A 23,744-nucleotide genomic window follows, 5' to 3' on the forward strand; every position below is an offset into this window, starting at 1 on the left:
ACCTATATAGCTCGGGTTTCCCTTGAATTCACAATTCTTCCTCAGTCTCATGAGGGTTAGGAATGCCGGCGTGTACCACCACACTTAGCTCTTCTTTCATGGTTGGGTGGTGTTCTATAATATGGATTTGCTATGGTTCGTTAATTCATTCAACAGTTGATGGAGGTTTGGGTTACTTCAAGCTTGGGGCCAATCTAGATAAAACTATTGAATATAGCTGATGCCGACTCAATTCATTCAAACAGCAAAAACTTACAATTTCTCTCTTCCTAGTATAGATTCCTTGCCATGTTCTGGCAGACATTCCTGCAGCAAGAGTTTCAGGTCATTTCACTTTGTACTGTCGCCACAGTTTATGTGTGTTCTGGTCTGTTAGCCTTTCAGTTTGGCATTTCCCAGAGTATTAGCCTTAAAAGTAATTGTGCTTTATTATTTTTTTCACTTATAATTTTATTTAAACTCTCGCTACTTTTAAAATGAAAGATAAAACTCTACAACTACTACTTAATGACCCAGGGGTAAACTTGCTGGAAAGGCAGGATTAATGACTCATTCTTTCTTCTAACTTATTTAATTTTTAAGATAATGAATTAGTTTCTAGACACCCACAGGTGGTTAATTAATCTTTTATGATACATAGTTGTAATGAATGGTTAATTCCTATATTAGTCTGTTTCCCATATTCCAACACAATAGCCAACATGTATAAAAATCTCATAAGAAACTAGGAATACAGAGATAAAATTCTCTGCTAGCTTATCAAATACCACATGCCTGCAAAAGTTATGCAAATTTAATGGAACTTTTCCAAGGTTTGCAAGATTCGAAATGACCAAAACATACTGAGGCACAGGCTAAGGAAAAGGCCTGGGATCATGTTCTATCAAAAGACAGAGAAAACCTACTTGACAGATCTCAATAATCAGTCACAATAAAATACCCAGTCAGCAAAACTGTAAGAACGATAGAACTTCTTCAACTCAATAATGATCAACTATAAAATTACCACCAGCTGAGAGCAGACTTGCCATGGAAACTAGAAGTTCTCCTGAAAATCCAGCAGTCAAGCCTGGATGTTCCTTCTACCTGCTGCTTCTCAGCGATGTAATGGACAATGTAATAAGAAAAGAAAAATTAATTATGATGTTAATATTTCTGACTTTGTATAGTGGTATCTTCAAGTTGAGCCCTTTGTAATCTTAAGTATTAAAATAATACCAGGTTCATTGTCCTCTGGGATGACACAATATTATATACTCCTGTTCATTTCCTTTCCGTGACTGGAATCAGTTATGTCATGGGAAGTGTACCCCCTGCCCTCTATTTTTGTTTCAGGATCATGAGCTCACTGTTCTAGCATTGGTCACAGTGGAAACTCACTGTTCTAGGATAGAAATTGCTTCTAGGTTGTTTCAACATATAGTTACTGCATATGTGCTCACTGTTTGTTATTAATGTGACTAAAAATTCAAATCAGAACCAGAAAGTTTTTTTTATTAAACTTAGTCTGTTTTAAATAGTGATACTATTTCAGAGTCATAGGAAGTATTACAATTAAAATCTCCTATAATTGCATGTTTCATTTCACTTTACACATAGAGAAGTTTATAGCAAGGTAATAAAGTTACTGAAAATATTAATGTATGAGATACTATACTCTTTCAATACTTTTTAAAAATTACTTTAATATGTATTTATGCATTTACTTCTTGCCATAAGTCCATAATTGGCAATGCCTCTGCTTATATTGGTTACTTTAGGGTACTTTTCTGATTGGTGTCTCAAGGACTCAGAGGATAAAACTCCTCTTTTCTTTCACGGTCATAACCGATGGTGCTTTCTGTATCAAGAATAAAATTTAGTGAATAGAAAGTACTTGGTTCATATTTTCGTTTCTTAAATTCCTTAAACACATCAACTGCTTTTCTTCAGATGTAGTAAATACTGATGATAATGTACCCTTTTTATCTTCTGTAAGTTATAGGTTTATTTCTCTAATCATTAAAGCTTTATATTTTTTGCCTCAATGGAATATCAATTTAAGTAAAATGTCTTGATGTATTCTGAATTGATAGTCTCATGGGTACATTCTCTCCCACTATCTAGTTGCCAAAAGCTTTAAAAATTATTTTAGTGTTGTTTTCCTCAAAATTTAGCTTTGTTGACTCCCTTTCCTTTTTATATCCTGTTGTCTAAATTTTGGATTGTTTGCTCATCTTAACTATTATATTTTTGAATACTTTTATTTCTTTTGATTAAAAAATGCTTCCATCCCTTCATTATTTACCCTTTAAGACAATATATGTTAATTTACTCTGTGTTCTTTCTTTGTTAATCTTGGGTTCTAGGAAGCATATGATTTCTTTTTAAATTTCAAGTTAGAATCATTTTTGTAAATGTTTTGAAAACTCAATTTATACTTTCTTCATTACAAAAAAACCAGTGTTTTTGCAGTGGAAATGTTTAGGACTGTGATTTATTTAGAAATTAATTAGCTTTATCAACTTGAGAAAGTCTGACATTTGCAAGATACCGTCTTTACATCCAAGAATTTGCTACTAATTAAAAGCCATTCAAGTCTCAATTTTTAAATTTTGTGTGTAAATAAACAAATATAGAACTACTCGTTTCTTTTTACACAAACATTTTTTCATGTAGTTCATCAAAATAGAAAATCTACTTTCCATTCTCCAAGAAGTTTTGCAGAATATATTTTATGAGTAAAATAAAGAATAAATAGAATACAATAAAAAACATTGTGACCATTTGTCAACTCCTTTGCAAGTGAAAGCTGAACATTGAACACACACAGATCTAGGCACCCAGCCTGTTCTTGGGTAGGTGTTCTTCAAAGACTCATTTACTCAAAGCTTTACCATTCCATGACACTAAGGGTAGGTAGTTGGACCTCTAGGAGGTGGGCATAACTGGAGGAAGTTATATCACTGTGTGTGATCCCTGAACATTGAACACACACAGATCTAGGCACCCAGCCTGTTCTTGGGTAGGTGTTCTTCAAAGACTCATTTACTCAAAGCTTTACCATTCCATGACACTAAGGGTAGGTAGTTGGACCTCTAGGAGGTGGGCATAACTGGAGGAAGTTATATCACTGTGTGTGATCCCTGAAAGAGTTTAATGGGACTGTGGCAAATTGTTTCTTTTTGCTTCCCAGATACAACAAAAAGAGCAATCTTTCCTCTACACACTGTGGCCAAGGCATGATTTTTACCATCCTTTGCAGCTACAGGTCTAATAATCATGCATTGGAATCTCTGAGATGGGCAGCCAAAAAGAGCCTTCCTATCATATAAGTTGATTGATTATTTTGGGATTATTTTTTTGCCCCTATAATAGAAAGCTGGCAGCATACTCAAGAATCTTACAGTAGCTATAAACCTGTGTACAGTTTTCTACCAAAATATAATTTAGGAGTGCTTAAAGGATTTCAATTAGTAATTTCCCAAACTTGAAACAGTCCAAATACCTTTCAACGATTACCTGAATAAATACATTTTAGTATATTCAAACAAGCATGTTTGATATTTACACAACAGCGAGAACAGAGAAACAATCATTATGTAGAAGCATTGCTGGTTTTCATAGAGACAGCAAAAGAAGAGACCAGCTAGCGCAGTGTACCAGTGATGCCATGTCACTCGTAAAAACTCAGCAATCTGCAAAGTGTTACAGGAGTCGTCACACTAGAGGAAGCAGCCACTGAGAAGGTAGGGAGTGTGGCGTTATGCTGCTTTATTTGTTAAGTTTATGAAGATGTGTTGTGAGATTTGTATTTATGATTATGCACTTGTTTGCATGCATGCAATTAGAAATATGCCCAGGATATATTGTTAAATGTATTATTCCCTAAGGAAACAAGCCAAGAAAAGTGACTCTAATCCCCACACAACCAAAGCAACACTTCTTTTTTTTTTTTTTTTTTTTTTTTTTTTTTTTTGCCATGCAATATAATTTATTTGGAAATATGAAGTTCATTTCACCCGATGAAAAGCAACACTTCTATCAACTTCAGTAAACAAATATTCGCCACAGATGGAAAGGCAGGTTTTGTTCTTTATTCTTCACTATTTTTCATAATCGGAAGAAGTTTTGACAAATATCTCGGGAATATTTGCAGCGTTGAGAAAGGCTGACTATTAATGCAGAGGAGGAGGAAGTCGATGGCTCTGCTGCTTCTTTTCCATTCATGTGATTGACCTGGGGCCGGCAGGACAGTTCCTGAGGACTTTGCATAGTTTATAGTTGTAAGCAGGTCCAACCAGTCCCAGCGAGTCTTCAGTTTGCTCACAAATCTGAGTTGCTTCTGACCCTATAACTCCTACTGGATTTTTCTCATGTCTTGTTGAACCAGTCCTCTCGCTAGGCTGCCCATGGCCGCCTAGAGTCAATATACACCTGCTCTCAACACCCAATACTTTATGAAATGCAGAAGTTAAAAGAACCTTTAGATTGTTCTTGTCTATTAATGAAAATTTTGAATCAAGGAGACAGTGGCCTTTTTTCTTCCTTTTAAAAATTCATTGGAATATTGAAACATATTGAAATCTGAAGCAATATATGGAGACTTTCAGTGTATTCTGTAAATCCTTCCTAAGACATTTTAGGATATTTCTAAGTTATTCCTTTCCTTGCTTTCTTTTTAATTTCCTTATCCTTGGTAGTCATGACAGGTTTGTTTTATAAAGTCCTTTTGAACATTGTCTTGTAAATACTTAGTAAATTTCCTAAGGGAAATATAGGGTTAGGTTCCCACATGCCTCTAGCTTTCTCCGGTTGATCAATGCTTAGCTTGGATTAATGTGCGTCTCATTTTAAAAGTACCTTATGTAAAATGTGTTGGGGAGTTCGAAGATGTATTGGAGTTTGACTTATTATTATACTTCAAGTATTTATTTTAATCTTCTCTATATCAATGGCAACAATCCCTAGGGAAGTTTTTGATTTTACATATATTATAAAAATTTATGGTGCATTCATTTGTGCAATATCTTTCATATGGAGATCCGACGCCAAGTTGGAGTCAGTTCTTTCATTCCACAATGGATTCCGTGGGTCAAACTCATATTGTCAGGCCTGGCTGCAATTGCCTTAACCCACTGGGCCATCTCCATGGTTCCTAAGAAAGCAGCTTTTCAAACAAAACTCAGCAAAGCAAAACAACAACACACAAACATACGCCTCTCCCTCCACCAGATCAATCTGACTTGTTATTTCTAATAGCATAATCATAGGTTACCTTCTGTGGTATGGAATTCTATTTTGTTCTTACTGATTTTCCATTTGCTTTGCATTAAAATAAAAATCTATTAAAGTGCGCCATGGATTCATCAACATGGAACTCATGGCCAACAGCGACGTTCTTCATTCTTGGGCAAAGGTTTTTTCAAATTTGTTTTTTCCCATAAGGGACATCCCAGCCTTAGGATGAAAGGTCAGCACTTTGGCACCATGATTCAGTACATTTCCTCCTTTTTTTTTTTTTTTTTGATTTTGAGATGTGTTTTCTCTGTGTAGTCCTGGCTACCCTGGAACTCACTCTATAGACCAGGCTGGCCTTGAACTCAGAGATCTATCTGCCTCTGCCTCCTGGGTGCTGGGATTAAAGAAGTGTATTATGATGATTTCCAAACATGAAAATCACCAATGCAAAAAAGAAACGTGAAAATGAGACCCTAAGAAGGCTATGAAAGAACGTGTGCTCATATTAGAAGAACTGTAAGTAGAGAGGCAAGGGTAGCTTATTGAGCCTCTGTTGGCAAGAGGCACATTCAGCAAATCACAGTTTCAACAAGCTGAGCATGTCTACAGATGACTGCCAAAGCACCACAAGTATTGATTTTATATTTGCAAATCAATGTTAGTGAGTAAATGAACTTGCAATTAAGGGATACATGTCCCTTGAATTAAAGTAGGTTTATGTACAAATAAACCTGTCAAAAGTTGAAAAATTTGTAATTTAAAAAATACATTTAATATGCTAAAAGGCTTCATTCTAGCCTGCCTTACAGGTCTTTATGACTCTTACATTAATCTATAGCTTATAAGAATCATTTAATACAAATCTTATTTTACAGTTCAACGCTGAGCATCTCATATAATTTGATGAGCATCTGTGTCCACAAAACCATAGATCAGTCCATTATGAGTGTGGTTAACTCATGACTGCATGACTAGTTATGTTCTGTGGTTCACAGTTGCTGCCTAGCATAGTGAATGAGGGTTCATCCCTAGATTGCCAGCCTTAGACAAGATAAAGCTCTGAATTTAAAACATGGTTTTTACTGAGTACCTTCACTGTCATAATAGTCAATCCATTGCAAGTTATACAGTGCACATGTCGATGTATCCACATGATATACATATGTACACATATAAATTTTGAAACTTTGAGAGCAAACTCTAGAATCCTGTAGTCCCACATGCTTTAGCATATATTTATTAAAACTAAGACATCATTTTCTGTAACCACACTCTAACCTCAAGCACCAAATTGACTTCGATGCTATCATTGCTAGGAATTTTATTAGCCTGTTACCGTTTACTCCACGAATCATTATATTTCAAGATGTAATTCAGAAATTAATTTTCTCATCCCTTAGACTCTTTAATCTACAGATAGTTCCAGAAGAGTGATTAGCCTTTTGTTGGTACTGCTTTAAAGGGTTTAAACCCTCAGGACTATAAATAAATAAGCAATAAGTACATTGCAAAGGACAAATAAACAACAAAATCAAAAACAAAAACAAAGCCCGAAGAATCAGAGAGGATGAGAGACTATTCTTTAAACATTTCCAAATTCTGAGGATGAAGTTACTCAGAAGAAACCCAGCAAAGTGGAGCAAGAGGGGCACCTCAGCCTGCTCTATTAACTTCACGTCCTTATTTTATATTTATCTCTATATTTCTATACCAAGACATATTGAGGCTGAGACAAGTTTAGTATTTGTGCAGATCACAAAGCTAGTAGTGATGGGATTATGATTCAAGCTCGGTTGGTAAAGTAGAGAAAGCAGCTGCCCTTTAAAGATGTATTCACTACCATTAAGATATTACCTAGAGTTACATCAAAAAATTTCACCAAGTACATAATTGTTATATTATTCTTGTTTTATGTCATGTTCTGTTTGTCTGTCTGTCTTTTTCTTTTATTCTCTTTTACACAGACAGACAGACAGACAGACACACACACACACACACAAACACACACACACATGTGCGTGCACATACAAGAAAAAAGAAAAAAAATAGAATGGGCTTTAACAAAGTAATTGTAAGCCAAAGAAAACCATTGGAACCATTCTCCCAGGGTTGGCCTTCAGGCAAACTAATGATTGCTTTTACTATCCACATCTCCTTCGGGTATTCATTTAATTTAATTGTTAATCTTCACTTTACAATCCCTAAAAAGCAGTATTTAAAAAGCTATTGGAAGAGTCTCCTTTAAAATGGGAGATGTATGGATTTGATTAGGCTATACTCTTGGACACAATGGAAAGGGATCTACCCTGGGAAAGAACTGTAACTTTAGAGACTATAATTTCTACCCAGGTAGTCTGTCTTTCTAGGTAGAATATTTGTCCCGAAGGTCTAGTGAATCCTCTGCATGGTCAGCGGCACATACGATGCCCAGTGGCACTGAACTCACATATGAAAGACAGCCAGGGGTAGGATCTTTAATTTTCCTGGTCTCATTTGAAATCATAGAATCAGAATGTAGAGCTAAATGGAATTTAAGAACAATCATACAGCTGGGAGATACACCTCAGTGGTCAAGTGGCTGACCTAAGTGTGTTGAAATTTAAGATTTAGTCTTTAGTAGTGGCAAGTCAATTAATGAATCAATCAACCAGAAAAAAATACTCAACATCACTCTAATCATTGGTGGAGGAAGAATTTTTCCACTGTGAAAACAGAATTTTTGACAGGTAGTGAGGCCCAGGACCTTGTTGTGGATCACATAGCTAATCAGTGATTGACTGAAACCAAATTGTATCTGTTCATTTCATCAGGTCTCTTAGATTGTCTAGTGATAATACCTTTCCTTTTCCCACTCTTTTTTATAATTAATATTTTTTTTTGCCAACGATATATTTCGATCAAAATGTTCCCCTTCTCTCTCCTTCTCCCAGACCCTTTTTTACTTCCTTTACCCTCTTGGTCTCTATCTCTCTGTTTCTGTGTGTGTCTGTCTGTCTGTTTGTCTGTCTCTCTCTGTCTGTGTCTTCCCCCCTCTCTCTCCTTTTCTCTCTGCTCCAGTCTGTGCGTGTATTTCAAAACAAACCCCCCAAAATGAAAATTAAAACAAAACAAAAAGTCTACAAAAATCAAAGCAAAATAAAACAAACAACAAAATCATTTAATGGAGGTTTTGTTTGTTTGTTTTGTCTTAACTTCTTCTGGACATGGGCTGCACCTTGAGTGTGGTTGACATACCCAGTGACATGCCACTGGAGAAAAGCTGACTTTTGCTTTGTTAAGAGGTATCAGTTGCAAACTGTAGTGTGTTTGTCCTAATGCTGCTTGTATTATAATGTTAATTTTGGTCCCCAAAACTGCTTACACAAGTGTTTGCTTGTACGACGTTGCAGGACCCTGCCCCACAGTTGGTTCTGATTGGAAGTACAGTTGCTGGCAGCAAGAGCTGGGTAGGCAGACAGAGGTGGGACATTTAGGATTCCCAGATTTGGGACAGAGAAGGAGGAAGAAGATGATCCACCATGCTAGGAGAAGAATGAAGAGAAAAGAGATGCTGTGCCTGAGAAGAGTGGGGGACAGGGAGGCATAGCCAGCATGTGAAGGAGCAGAGAGTGCATGGCTTGGTTGGACAGCTCTCTGGGTCCAGGGCGGGGAAGGTAGAATATAGAATTTAGTAAGTACTAACTCGGGATTATTGGAGGAAAGTGGATTAACTGCATAGAGGTTAGGAAGTGGTCTAGCTACTGCACTGTGTAAGGCTTATCAAAATATAAAGGCTGTGTATGTGTTTCATTGGGGCGGGGAGCAGTAACACAGAGTCAAAATTTATATATAAAAAGCATTGCTACAGCAAACAGCTCTTTTCCATCACAGGTGGGATCCTTTGTCACTTCCCTTTTTATCACTGGGACCTCTCTGGCTTGAACCTGTACAGGTTGTATACATGTTGCCCGAGTCTTTGTGAATTCATACGTGCATCAGTTCTGTTGTATCTGGAAGACACTGTTTTCTTGGAATCATAATCCCCTCTGGCTCTCTCAGACTTTCTACTTTCTCTTTCCATAGATCTCTGAGCCATGAGGGGAGGGGTTTGATGAAGACATCCGATTTACCATGGAGTACTCCAAAGTCTCACACACTCTCCATACTTTTCGCCTGTAAGTCTCTGTGTTAATTCTTGTCAACTGCAAGGAGAAGCTTCTCTGATGAGGCACAACTAAGTGATACGCTGATCTACAGTAATAGAAATATTTCATCAGCAGTAATTATCCTGCTAAGCCCCTTTAGGAGAATAGTAGTAGCAAGTCTTTCCCTAAGCCAGTGACCCACGTAATCTCAGGTTCCCAGTCACGTTACAGCGTTGTGCATGCACTCCATCTCACAAAGTAGACATTAAATCCAACTTTAAAGTGCCTGGGCACTCTCTCAACATTTGTGCCACTATTATACCAGTGTACCTTTTGGTTGGATGGCTATTGTAGGTGAAGTTTGCCATGATACTGATGAATAACTGTCTTATCCTGTTGTTCAGAGTCATGAGGTTTGACCCGATAGTGATGAGTACCTGTCCCATCTTGTTGTACTGAGTCTTAAGGTTTGACCCGATAGTGGTGAGTACCTGTCCCATCCTGCTGTACTGAGTCTTAAGGTTTGACCCGATAGTGATGAGTACCTGTCCCATCCTGTTGTACTGAGTCTTAAGGTTTGACCCGATAGTGATGAGTACCTGTCCCATCCTGTTGTACTGAGTCTTAAGGTTTGACCCGATAGTGATGAGTACCTGTCCCATCCTGTTGTACTGAGTCTTAAGGTTTGACCCGATAGTGATGAGTACCTGTCCCATCCTGTTGTACTGAGTCTTAAGGTTTGACCCGATAGTGATGAGTACCTGTCCCATCCTGTTGTACTGAGTCTTAAGGTTTGACCCGATAGTGATGAGTACCTGTCCCATTCTGTACTTCTGGTACCTTCCAGTACATGACTGTTGTGCAGTAGTACTGAAGCTTCTAGTTCTGTACCAGCTTTACTCGTCTGTGTTTTAATTTAAGCCATGTCTTTAGTGGTAGGACCTTACCATCAGGCTTTGGAGAGGTGAGGCCCATGGGACCTCTTTGGCCAATGACTTAGCAAATTGCAGCCCATTCCTGGCACTGAAGGTTTTACTTGGTAGCATAAGATGTCTAGCTGGGGCATTATGACCTCCATTTTAAGGAAGCTTCCTTTAGATTTCTTTCATATATATGTATATTTCAGGAAGCTTCTATGGCAGTAGGTTTCCACATGGTCTTTCAGAAGGCCTTTAGTGTTAGTCATCCTTCCCTAGAGTTCATCCTGTACCCTGTTGTTCTGCCTTTCTCCTCATTTCATCCTTCTAGTGTAGTTTCCTCTTTAATCTCTTTTTATTATGATACTGTGTTGTATTTCCCTTCCTTGGGAGATCCTTTTCTCCATACTTGTCCCTTATTAGATTCCCACCTCTGTGATTAATCAGATTATAACACACATATAGAAAACTTAAATACATATAAGAGAAAATACACAATATTTATATTTCTGGAATACCTCACTTAAGTTGATTTTTCTCTGGTTCCATTATCTTACCAGAGATTTAATTTTTTAATAGACGAATAATATTTCATAGTATAAATGTACCACCTTTTCATTATCTACTCCTTTGTGGAATGAATACCTAGGCTGTTTCCGATTTCTGTCCATTGTGAATAGAGCAGCAAAGGTTGAACAAATGTCTCTGTAGTTTGATAGAGAGCCCTTTGGTATATGTCCAAGAGTAGTATATCTGGATCTTGAGGTAGATTAATTCTTAGCTTCCTGAGGAACTCCAACACTGTTTTCTTCCATAGTGGCTACTGTGCCAGTTTTCACTCCCACCAGCAGTAAATAAGTATTCTTATTCCCCTGAATCCTCACTGACATATGCTGTAATTTGTTTTATTGATCTTGGCCATTCAAACTGGAGTAGGAGGAAATCCTGAAGTAATTTTAATTTCCATTACCCTGATTCCAGCTAACATTTTAACTAGCCATTTTATATATCAGCTCCTGTGTTGTGTCATCTCCGTGCCTCTGAAGATTTATTTCCACAATTTATACTTCAATGTGCTACCTACATAGATAAATGTATCTTTGTAAATGTGAAAAATGCAAAATTGCAAACACAGACATGTTGGAGGACACATGCACAGTTTTCTAAGAGTATTAGTGGTGGTGACTGATTCGTGGAGATGGCATTTCTTGTGCTAGTCAATGCAAACTTGTATGGGATTGGTGCTGTGTTGGAGAGAGCTACAGTTATGAAAATGGATTATAAATACTTACCTGCTCACTGTTTCATTACTCCCGACAGATTAACAAAATTGCCACAGAAAGATAAAAACAGCACATTTGAGCATGTAAGATTGCCTGTTTCCCAAAGTACCAAGCAAGAAAGTTATTATTACAAAATTTGCTATGCAGAAGTTTAAGCATGCTTTGCTGAAAGGTTTTCATTATCATGTAACTCAGGGATTTGAAAAGAATGTAAAATGTACTAACAGAGTATCAAAGTCTGAGTAAGATAGTCACGATAGCTCAATTTTATGTTGAACCCAACTAGCAGTCTCTAAATCCACAGCATTTCAAATATTTCATCCTGTAGGAGAACTTCAGGGAGCTGAAGAGTTTGCAATGTTTTTATGCTCAGAAATGGAAACGAAGAAAAGTTCTCTTCCAAATCAAAATGACTGAAGATTATCACATGTCAAGGCAAATTTTGCATCTAAGCTTCATGTGCTTGGAATTTACAGTGATAGTGAACAAGAAATATTTGACCAATTTCTTGCAAATTTCTAGTAGCATTAGTTTACTCATGTAAAAATATGAGACTTAAGAAACACAATAGGAAATAACTACTATCTAATCCATTTTATGGCCTAATTTGCAAGTTCAAAGGCAAAAAACCACACACAACCACAGTTGTTTCTCTGTAATCTGATGCCAAGTCAGTCAGTAAACTGGGGTAGAAGAAAGGAAAATGAGACAGGACTGTAAGGGTAAGCCACTGTCCTTGCAAAGGAAAGGCGTGCTGCATGTGACCTGTGTAATAAGAGCTGAGACAATTATTTAGGCAAGTAAATAAGTGCTTCCTAAAATTTAGAAGCTGCAACGATCAGTTGCAGTAAAGAAATACTGAACACATGTGTTGTGTTTGCGGGCACCACCTTGTAAAACTTATAGCACTTCATCCACTTAAATTCTGTGAAGGGGTAGATCATTCAATAAAACCATGACCTTTTCTACCCCCATTTCCTTGTAAGAAATACAGCATTTATTCTCTTTTATTTATTTTCATTCCTCTAGAGTATCTTGACCACAGAATGCAAATTCTAGAGGTTTCCTGCTATACTGATATTTCTTAACCTAGCCAGTATGATTGACTGCATATATCTATATCAAATATGCATTAAGAATCCAAGCAGGTAATTACAGTGTGTTCAAGGAGGTCTACCTGGCCCATTGACTAACCTATTTTCAGAGGACTCTGGTTATCCCATAACCAATCCAGTCAACATCTTCCCTAAGCCCTCATCAAATAGATATGAGAATGGAGGCATCTTTTGTCACCTCAGGAAAAATGGTATTACTTGTGCCTTTCATTCAAAACTGGTGATGCAAATTTGAAAGCATGGTGAAAGTGATGTTTATAATAGATTATAATACCTTAAATCAAACATCATTCACCATGAACCAACTCCCTTCCTCCATCTCTCCCTGCCTTCTCTTCTTCCTTCCTTCCATCATCCTTCTTTCCTCCCCCTCCCTACTTTTTTCCTTCTTTCCTTCTTTCCTTCTTTCCTTCTTTCCTTCCTTCCTTCCTTCCTTCCTTCCTTCCTTCCTTCCTTCCTTCCATTAACACTCATGTTCTTTTTTTTTTTTTTTGGTTCTTTTTTTTTGGAGCTGGGGACCGAACCCAGGGCCTTGTGCTTCCTAGGTAAGCGCTCTACCACTGAGCTAAATCCCCAGCCCCAACACTCATGTTCTTGCATGTCAACACTGTAGACATCATAATACATTATCCATCACTGAAGACTTCTGCATATCAAGCACATTAAATTTTCTGATAGAGATAAGATGCTATTCCATTCATCTCTGATGTTCGGGTCTTTCTAACAGGCTTGGACTGAAAATATCCCGAGGCTCGGTTTTGTGGCAGAGATCAGTCACTCACAAACTTTTGAAAAAGGTTCATTGATTCTTCACAATGGAATATTGATCTCCATGTTTGATGTCTTAACGAATGAGTAGTTTTCTCTGCAGGAAGCCTCTCTTTTCCTCATAATTTCTTGAGTTCAGGGATGGAATGACTCAGACACTTCTCTTCTGAAGGCCAAGAAGAGGCATCATAGTCATGACACAGCTAGTATTTCCCACCTCCTGTAGGCCTTGTCTATATTACTTGTAGAGTAAACTATCTTCCACAATTACTTACTTTATAACCTTTATTCCCATTTTCCCATATAGACTTCACATGCCCACTGATCTCAATGGAAGAAAGCCCCTAATTAGGGCTCTCTGATGGTGTTCCTATAGAACCAAAGCTCTCACTAAACCAGGAGCCTGTAGATCTTAAGTTAGTGTTTGACTACAAAGATGCAACTAAATCAGAATGAAAAGTCTGTATTCTGGGAAAATTTTAATAAATGGTAAATTAATGTTAAATCATGTGCATTTGTATAGAGTTTTTAAATTTTATGCCAGGTATGCTGGTATGTCAATTTGACATGAGCTGGAGTCATTCTGGAAGAGGAAACTTCAATTGAGAAACGTTCCCTCCCTGATTGGCCTAGGGAAAGTCTATGGGGTATTTTCTTGATTGAATATTTGCGTGGGAGTACCCAGTTCAGTGTGGGTGGTGTTAGTCCTGGGCTCATGGTCCTGGATGTTACTATGAATCAGACTGATCAAGCCACAAGGACCAAGCCAGTAAACAGCATCCTTCTATGGCCTTTACATCAGCTCCTTGCTCTATGTTTCTTCTGTTTGAGTTCCTTTACCAACTTCCCTCAGCAACGGATTATGATGTGAAACTGTAAACTAAAATAAACATTGTCTCCCACTTTGTTTTTGTCATGGTATTTGTCATGGCAATAAAAACCCTAACTATGATACCAGGCTAAGGAGGAAGACATTTTCTTGATGAATCCAATCTGTCTATAAAAGAAATTGCTTTAGCATAGGATAAGAGCACATTCTGCCATTATATCACTGTAGCAAACCAGAGTTTTCTTGTTACTCTTCCAATTGCCAATGGCATGAGGTAGGCATCTGATATTATGAGAGTACCAATTAGTTTTGACTAATTCTGAAGAGGTCTAGAACTATGGACAGGAACACTGCTGTATTCTTAGTCATTTGGAGCCTGTAATGTAAACTTAGAGTAAGTCAAGAACATTAGCTCTGTTGAGTAGTCAGAAACGGAAAACAAGTCTCAGGACAAACAATATTATTACCACCACTACCAACATCTTGGTTGTAGGAAGAGAGGTGCTAAACTAAGGAAAATGATGTAAAAGTAGACTAGCTCACACACAGTGAGTTAGTATTACTGAAATGGGCAAATGGTGTGAACAGAAGTCAATCATATTTGAAGAAATCAAAATTGAAAAGAAGTAAGCTAAAATTGACATACATACCATCCCCCCAAGAATTCTAAATGTCGTGCATAAAACTCAAATAATTTCTAACTAAATGAAGTCTGTTTCCAGTGGTAATTAAGTAAATGTATTTAATTTATTCTCTCCTAGTAAAGAGGGAGAAGAATGAAGAAGCCTGTGGTGTGGCACAGTAGTGTTTTCTGAAGTGGATAGAGGAAGATAATGATCATAGGAAGGAAGTAAACAAAATAAAAGAGCCCTAGAATTGGTTTGATTTGCAGTGTGCAGGCATTTCCAGATTAAAGTGTGGGTGTGATCCTCTAGGCCAACAACCTTTCACAGTAGCCAAATATTTAGTCCTCGCACAGAAAAGAGTGACCTATGCAGAGGACAACATCAGACATTGCATATGAGCAGTCCTTGAATCTGCTGCATTACTAAAGTAAAACTGTATTAAGACCTCATGTAGACTAGCTCTGGGTGAGACCAACAGAAGAACAACAGAAGAAGGTAAATGAATGATATCAGCATCTAGGTCTTTAGGAAAATCACTAGAAAAATAGGAAAATCAATAAATTGAAAAAAGCAGTGCTAGAAAAAAAGAAAGGAAGCACAAATAACCAATATTTTGAATGAAAAGAGGAAGGGGAAGATTGCTAGGATCATCCTTATGATCTCAGTGCTCAGCATGGGGAAGAAGGGAGATTTTGAGGTCACCTGCAGGCACACAGTGATGTCAAAGCAAGCTTGCACTACCTATCTCAAAACAACAATAGCAACAGTAGCAACAACTACTACTAAACAAAAAAAAAAATCCAAAGCTTAAACAACAACAATAACAACATAGGAAAATAAATGAAGAAAAAGACAAACTTTAAAAATGCTGAGTGGAGGTGGTACTTAATCACTCTGTGAGTAGTTAAAAAGTAGGGAAAAATAGGCTTCAAGGCTGTATAGAATATTACTTACATTCACAGATCTTCCAGATAGAGAATCAAAAGCTTTTACAAATTTAAATGATGCTATCATTTTAATAGTCTAGTCATGAGACTGTGGAGAGAGAAATCATGAAAGCAAATCTACACAGCAAACATTCAGAGAGCTAGTATTTAACTAAGGAAATAAAAGCTCTTGCAATGAATATTACAAATTGCTGATGAAAATACCTGAAGCCTACACACAGAAAATGACCCAAGACCTTCCATGTTCATGGAGAAATAAAACTGTTAGTATTCATTCTACTCTAAATGAGCCATAGATCCCATGTAAACCACATAAATGATTAATATTTTCACAGAAACTATAAAAATAATCTTAAAATTCATATGGAACTACAACCATCCCCCAATAGCCAGAAAGATCTTATTTAGTCAAGGGGCTGGAGAGACAGCCTAGTGGCTAAGAGCACTGGCTGCTCTTCCAAAGGAGCTGGATTCACTTCCCAGCACCCAAATGATGGCTAATAACCATGTATAACTCTAATTCCAGGGGATCTTTTATTAGATAAGATCTGATTCTGGCCTCCACTGCCAATGTATACATGCGGTACACAGATATACATGTAGGCAAAACATCCATTCATGAAAACTAATAACTAAATGAATGAAAGCTAGTAACTAAATGTATTTTCTTAAAAAATGATTTGAGCAAAAGACTAAAAATGGAAGCATTATGGTACCTTATTTAAAGAAACAATATACATCCAGAAAGGTCACAACAGTCTGGTACTGGCAAGCAATAGACACACAGGAAAAAAAAAACAAAAACAAAAACATGACAGAGTCATGTAAACATGTCCGCAGCTCACAGATCTTGAGAAAGATGCTAAAAATTTACACTAAAGGAAGCCTTAATTAATGGTAATGAGAAACTGGTTTTCCATTTAAAGGAAATTGAAATTAGACACCTACCTTCACCTGTCCAAAGTCAACCCAAAGTGGGATAAACACCTAACATACTGTAAGATACAGAATTAAAGTTTTGGGGAAACGTTTCAAGATACTGGTCCCAGCAAAGGTTTTCTGACTAGTACCATCAAATGTAGAACACTGAACAGAAATTGACAGATTGCACTAATTTCAACTCAACATTTCTGTATATTAAAGAAAGCAATGAACAAAGACATAACCTACAGTAGCAAGAAAATATTTGATGAGTACTTGCTGATAAAACAGTCATATCCAGAATATATAAGGAATATAAGAGCTCAGTTGCAAATGTACAAGGCAATGTAACTAATGGTGAGTACATATTCTGAATTGATATTTCTCAAAGTAAGAGTCAAATACTCAATAAATCAGCGAAAAGGCTCAAAGGCATTAGGAAAATACAAATGATGGTTGGATGAGGTTTCAGCTCATGCCTATTAGAATGGCTGTCATCAAAGTCACTTAATGCTATAAGAATGAGAAGATTAATTCTCACATACCTTTTCAAGGAATTAAATTAGTACAACCATTTATGGTAATAGCATGGACATCCTGACAACACTGAAAATAGATCTACCATATGAATCGACATCCCATATCTGGGTGACCATTCAGAGAAAATGAAGTCAGCATATGAAAGTGATACCTGTACACATGGGTTTATGCTGGAGCTGTTCCTAGGGCTAATATATGGCATTATTTTAGGTATTCATCAACAGATGAAAGGTTGAAGAAAATGCAGACACACATATATGAATATATATATATATATTCAGTGGAATATTATTCTTCAGTGAAGAATAATAAAATATGGTTGCTTTCAACAAAATTGATAGAAGTGGAAATATTATGTTAAATGAAGTAAGCCAGACTGAAAAATGTACTACCCGTTTTCTCTCAAAAGTAGAAGTTAAAAAACAAAGCTAAAAAACCCCAAAATACTCAAGTATCAATTTGAATGTACAGAAGAAGTCTGAACTATGTGGGCTGATTCAATCAGTCTAACACTATACTGAACTTATTAATGAGTACAATAAATACATGTTAACTAAAATCTCAGATCACAGCAAGTTATGCATAGTTACAGTTATGTAGAACAGTAGGATAACATGTTTGAAAATTAAATTAAACATGCAACACTTGATAGTAAGACCCATAAAACCTGCAGTAATTGAGGCAGTGTGGTGTATATATCTGTTACTTGGAAACTGAGGCAGGAGGATTGTGAAATTGATACTAGCCTATATAACACAGTGAGACCCTGACTGAGGCCCCACCTTAGCAAAGTAAAATATAGAGAAAGCAAGCCTCAGCCTGAGAGGACACATTCATAGCAAACACATCAAAGAAAGGTGTGAATATATACTATAAATAGGCAAAAAATAAGAATGCAAGTCTTGAAGAGAAAGCCATATAACCTAATTACAAGAAGAGTAATATATCAATAGCGGTATTTAATAAAACTGTCTTCAACATATCAATAAAACTAAGAAAAATTCAACATCATTACCAATCAAGGAAATATAAACGAGATCCAGTTCACAATTAGCAGAATAAAATTAAGACTGGCAAACAGCATCCCTCTCCCACTATGTCATATGGAAACTGGACTTCAGTCATTCCAGTGGGAATACATGCTGGTACATTTCTCTTTGAATGCCATTTTGAATTATTTAGATATTATGTCTACTTTATGACTCTGTGATTCTTAGGATAAGTATATTCATATGACATATGATTGCTATGTCTACTAAAAGGTATAGAAAAAGAATACAATTGCAATGGATTTTCAATAGTTCCAAACAAAGAACAAGTGATATGGTAAATGGCAGAAGGTTCTTTTTTATTAGTTTAGTTATTAATTCATTTCATGTCCCAATATCAATCTTCCTATCATCCAGTCCCCCCTCAGACAACTCTTCCCCCTCTCTCCTCCCCTTTCCTCTGAGAAGGGGGTGGCTGATAGAACATTCTAATTTGCAAGAAGTAAAGAAGCGTTTGTACCACTTCAATTTTCTACTCTATAACTGACCTTAATACATGTAACACTTAGTGAATGAAGTACACATCAATGACCTTATTATGCAAACTTTTTTTTAAACTTACAACAGCTGAAGTTTCTCTCTGCGATGGACGGCTGTAGAATAGAGTGACTCTCCCCTCGAGTGTGGTGAGGTAGCAATGCATTTTGTTTGCAAAAAGTGTGAGGGAGTCTTTGGAATGCTGTATATATTTTGTCTGCTACTCTGGGAAGAATATGTTGATGTAAAACTTTATGTAGCCATGCATGTAAGATTTATAGACTTAACTATATATGTGTCAATTTAAATGTTAAAAACTGAAATTTACAGAAAAGATTATTTAAATAAATGTCCAACAAACAATGGAAGTGATAATATTTGCAATAAAGGAAATATATGTCAAAGTAAGAAAAACCATTATATTACACACAAGAGACTACCAAAGCATTAAAAAGGAAGTGACAAACTGTGTTTAGAAATATTGTACCATCTTAAGATGTATTTTGGCAAGTTATTCTAAAACTAAAATGCACAGACACTTTATCAAAGGTAGGAGAACTAAGGATATCACTGTATGTATTTGCTTTCATGTTGCTGTGACCAAAATAACTGAGAGAAAAAGCTATGGATATAAATATTGATATTAATTCATGATTTTAGAGAGCTCAACTCCCAGTGTGCCAGCTTCATCACTTTGGGCCGGAAGCAAGGTTGAACATGACTCCAGTATCAGTATGTGCAGCAAGTTCCTCAACTTCAGATTGTAAAAGAAAGAAATGTCCAGGGAAGATGTAGCCTTCGTGGGTATTTCCCCACTGACCAACTTAACTTTGACTGTGTCCCATTACAATCTTTAAACCTGATCCAACAATACCATCATATTAAAAAATAATTAAGGCATCAATCAACTTATTAGATCAGAGTCTCCTGGATATGATCAGTTCTCTGAAGTCCAGCTTGCAGCCAAGTCCTCAGGACATGATTGTGACCTTTCCTATTCAATCAGTAATATTCATTTATATAAACAAAAGTTCATATGTAATGGCATATTTACAAGTCATTCTTTCCGGTGTTGCTTGTGTGGTTAGAATTAGAAGTAGTGAAAGAATAAAAAATGCAACTAAGAAGTCAGAAGTTTAAAAAATACCCCTAAATACCTCAAATTCCAGATCCTGCCCTCTACCTGTACTAGCTGACCATAAAGTTAGATTAAAATCTTCAAAAATAATCTTGAGAAGCAGGAAGCTTCTCTTTGTGATTTTTCACTGGTATTCTCCACATTTTCCAATGATGCCCTCCCTACCCGCTGGGGTTGCGGTTTCTTCCTTTAAATTCTCCTTGTCTTAGTTACTGGGGGTCGAACTCCACTGCCCCTGCGTGGGATATGAGTCTCGACCCCAGTGCACTGGTTCCTATCAATAAACCTCATGTTTATTACAGCAAGGCCGGTCTCAAGTGAGTTCTTGTGGGATCGCATCATCCTGAGACTAGAGTGAGGGTCTCCCCGCTCCAGGGGTCTTTCATTAGCATTAACTCATGAGTAGAATTTTGAAGAATCAAAGACCCATAAATAAACCCACACACCTATTGACATTTGATTTTACAAAGAGGCCAAAACCATACAGTGAAAAAGAAGAAAACACCTTCAACAAATGGTGCTGGTCTAACTGGATGTCTGCATGTAGAAGAATTCAAATAGATTCATGTTTATTACCCTGCACAAAATTCAAGTGAAAGTGGATCAAAAATTTCAACATAAATCTGGATACACTAAATCTGATAGAAGAGGAAATATTGAACACATTGGCACAGGAGACAACTTTCTGAACAGAACATCAACAGCTCAGGCACTAAGATTAGCAATTGATAAGTGTGATCTAATGAAACTGAAAAATTTCTGTAAGACAAAAAGACAGCCTACAGACCAAGAAAAGATCTTCATCAACTCCATATCTGACAGAGGACAAATATGCAAAATTTATAAAGAATCTAACAAAACATATAAAGAATTCAAGAAACTAGAGTAACCTAACTTAAATATAGGGTACAGAAATAAACAGAATTCTTCACAGATCAATCTCTAAAGGTTGAAAAGCACTTAAAAATGTTCACAGTTTTTATTCATCAGGGAAATGCAATTCAAAACAACTCTGATATATCATCTTACACCTGACGGAATGGCTAAGATAAAAAAAAATCGATTATCAGCACATGCTGGCAAGGATGTGGAGCAAGGAGGGAGAGAAGCCGTGGCAGGAGAATATGGCGGGCGACGTTAAGATTCTACGCTGTACCTTTATAGGTTGTTACAAATGTTTTTAAGGGATGGATGTGTATTGGGCTTTGTATGTTTAGGTGGGCAATTATATATTATTAATTGGGTCAAATGTTATTGTGTTGTGTGTTCTTTTATGTGCCAGTTTGTGTGTAGGAAAGTGTGCAGCCACTGGATCCACTGGGCCACCACCGTGGAGTTGGGATGCGTTTCCGCCAAGTTATCTAGCAGATATCTTGGGGCACTGCAGTATAGACCTAGTGGGGATAAAAGATACTTTTCTAATTTTTTTGATGGGCAAGAATCTACTAGTAATCCTAAGAACTGAGAGAAAGTTTTTATTTTCTAAGTAAGAGGCGCCATGTTAAGTCATGTGATATCTCAAGGGCAGGAATTTAAACAAAGAAACAGGGAAGCAGCCTGGGCTGGCAGGCTGTAGGTCTCCTGGTGTGTGATAAGCAATGGCAGATCAGAGAGTTAGAGATTAAAAGCTACTCTTTAAAGAAAGTTGTTTAGAAAGTCTTTCAGGATACTCATATTCCTTCTAACATGGGCTCCACGGGAATTTTGGGTTGAAATACTAGTTAGACAAGCTACTTCTTAATGACAGGTATTATTAAAAGGTGATTAAGTTTGTTTTTAGAGAGAAGAGAGTAAAGAGATTACCCGAATCACGTGGAGATTTTCATTGATGGTTTGGGACTTACATAGGGAAAAATTAGTCACTGACTTCAAGTAGAGTGTTGTGATACTTACAAGTTATTAAGGTTAAGTAAAAATATGTGGCTCCGGGTAGAGAGCTTCACAGATGGATATATATTTAGGGTATTAAGGTAAGGTAAAAATCTGTGGCTCTGGGCAGAGAGCTTAACAGATGGATGTATTTTGGACTAAAGTCCTGGTTTGATATGTTGCTTATTGATATTGGAATTGATAGAAGGTATTTGGTTTGTTTTATGAATTACCCCACTAAAGGTTAAATGGCTCGCTGATGCCGGCTAGCAAGGGTTTGTGGTTATTTTTGATATTTACCACAACAGGAAGCTTGGATTATCTTAAAGTGGGCTCCATGGGAATTTTGGGTTCATTTCCTGATATCATAGAGTATAAAAGCCTATCAGGCTCATTGTTTAGCTTACTTCCTTTTTCAAAAATTGTTCAATCTTCATAATGGGAGTGACTTTGAGTTTTATGGTTATATTATTACTCTGGGAGAGAGTGCAAGATACAAGTTTTTCTGGTTACAGACTAAGGAACACAGTATTTTGGGAGAAAGATTTTGTCTTTGTGTTTTTAAAAAGTGTGATTAGGCTCTGGAAACCTCACAGTCATACTGATCAGATTTGATAGAAGTAGACTACCTGAAAAAATTGATTCAGGAGAATCAAACAAAAAGATACCTTGATTCTAAACTTTTTTCTTGAGAGTTGTATTTTGCAGAATGTGCCTACTTGGATTCTGGTCTGAAGGACTTTCAGCTGGGTCCAGTTGACACACATCCTGCTACAGCATTTGCTTCATTCTTCCTACCCCCTACCCCTAAGGATATCTCAACGCCCATGTACAGCTTGAAGAAGTTATGGAGGAGTTGTCACCCCAATTCCCTGGACTTTGGGGGGGGAGCTGAAAGTGGTTATTCTAAAGTTGTTTTTATGAGGAATTTAGAAATGGTTGTAATTTAACAGGAAGGAATTAGCTAGACTGAGTTATACAGTCATAATCTCATTTGATAACTAATCTGACACCATATCTTTGTTTTGGTATAGAATTTATTTGTTAAAAAAGTTTAAAAGTACAAGGTTTGGAGCCAGTCCTTCTATTGATGGCATTACAAACTTCTGAGTTGATTACACATGTGATTTAAGGGCCAAATAGCAAATTTGTGGCTCTGAGGTTTTGAGAGTACTTTCAAGATAATATTTAAGATATAAAGACAACAGTCCATATTGTCTTATATAGATAGATGGTTTTCAAAGAGGTCAGAAATCCACAAAATTTTGAGATTTAAAGTTATTTATCTTTTGTTGAGACATATCTGCTCCTAATAGTTCCCCTTTGGTGGATTTAATGAAGAATTTGAACATCTCTACATCCAGGTGAGGCAATACTTTGTGACTAGGCAGCCACTGGACAAAACTGCCTGTTTCATCTGCAGACTAATACTGTCCAGAAAAGGACAAATTATGCAGAATAGTTGACTGATGAGCTCTGCCAAGACAGGGTGATCAGTCCTTCAAAAATCTGCATTTCACAGGTCTGTCAGTTGATTTTGGGCCAAAAGGCTGAAGAACTTGTACTCACATGTTGCTAGCAGAGGACTGTGCTAGTGGAGATTTGTCTCTACAACCTCTCATTTCTGGAAGCTGTGTAGACTTCTTATGTGTATAGATATTTGGTCATTCAAAGAGTTCTGACGTGGTTGAAGACTGGTAGTCTTGTAGACAACCCAAGGTGTTTAGCATTGAGGATAATGAATTTGAAAGGGTGGTTTTTCAGATGGCATATGATCTCAAAGCAGGATACAAGTCAGGTATAGAATTATATTCTTTTAGGAGAGATGACAAGGTGCTTTAGTAAATGGACAAAATTGATGGACTGGGTGTTGAGTGTATGGTACGTTTTATAAATTGTAGAATGGTAATAATTGTACTCA

General features: G+C 36.8%; 1 long non-coding RNA gene across 2 annotated transcripts in view; it reads left to right on the plus strand.

Moving 5' to 3' along the window:
- The first annotated feature begins 9,282 nt into the window (after nucleotides 1-9,282).
- Nucleotides 9,283-23,744, plus strand: part of LOC147999428 (uncharacterized) — an 82,710-nt gene continuing 68,248 nt past the window's right edge. For both annotated transcript variants that reach the window (XR_015644106.1, XR_015644107.1), the window contains exon 1: nucleotides 9,283-9,374. This is a non-coding gene — a long non-coding RNA (uncharacterized LOC147999428). The remainder of the gene's footprint in view (nucleotides 9,375-23,744) is intronic.

Source organism: Rattus norvegicus, chromosome 19, assembly GCF_021556685.1.
Source record: "Rattus norvegicus strain SHRSP/BbbUtx chromosome 19, alternate assembly SHRSP_T2T, whole genome shotgun sequence".
Lineage (NCBI taxonomy): Eukaryota > Metazoa > Chordata > Mammalia > Rodentia > Muridae > Rattus > Rattus norvegicus.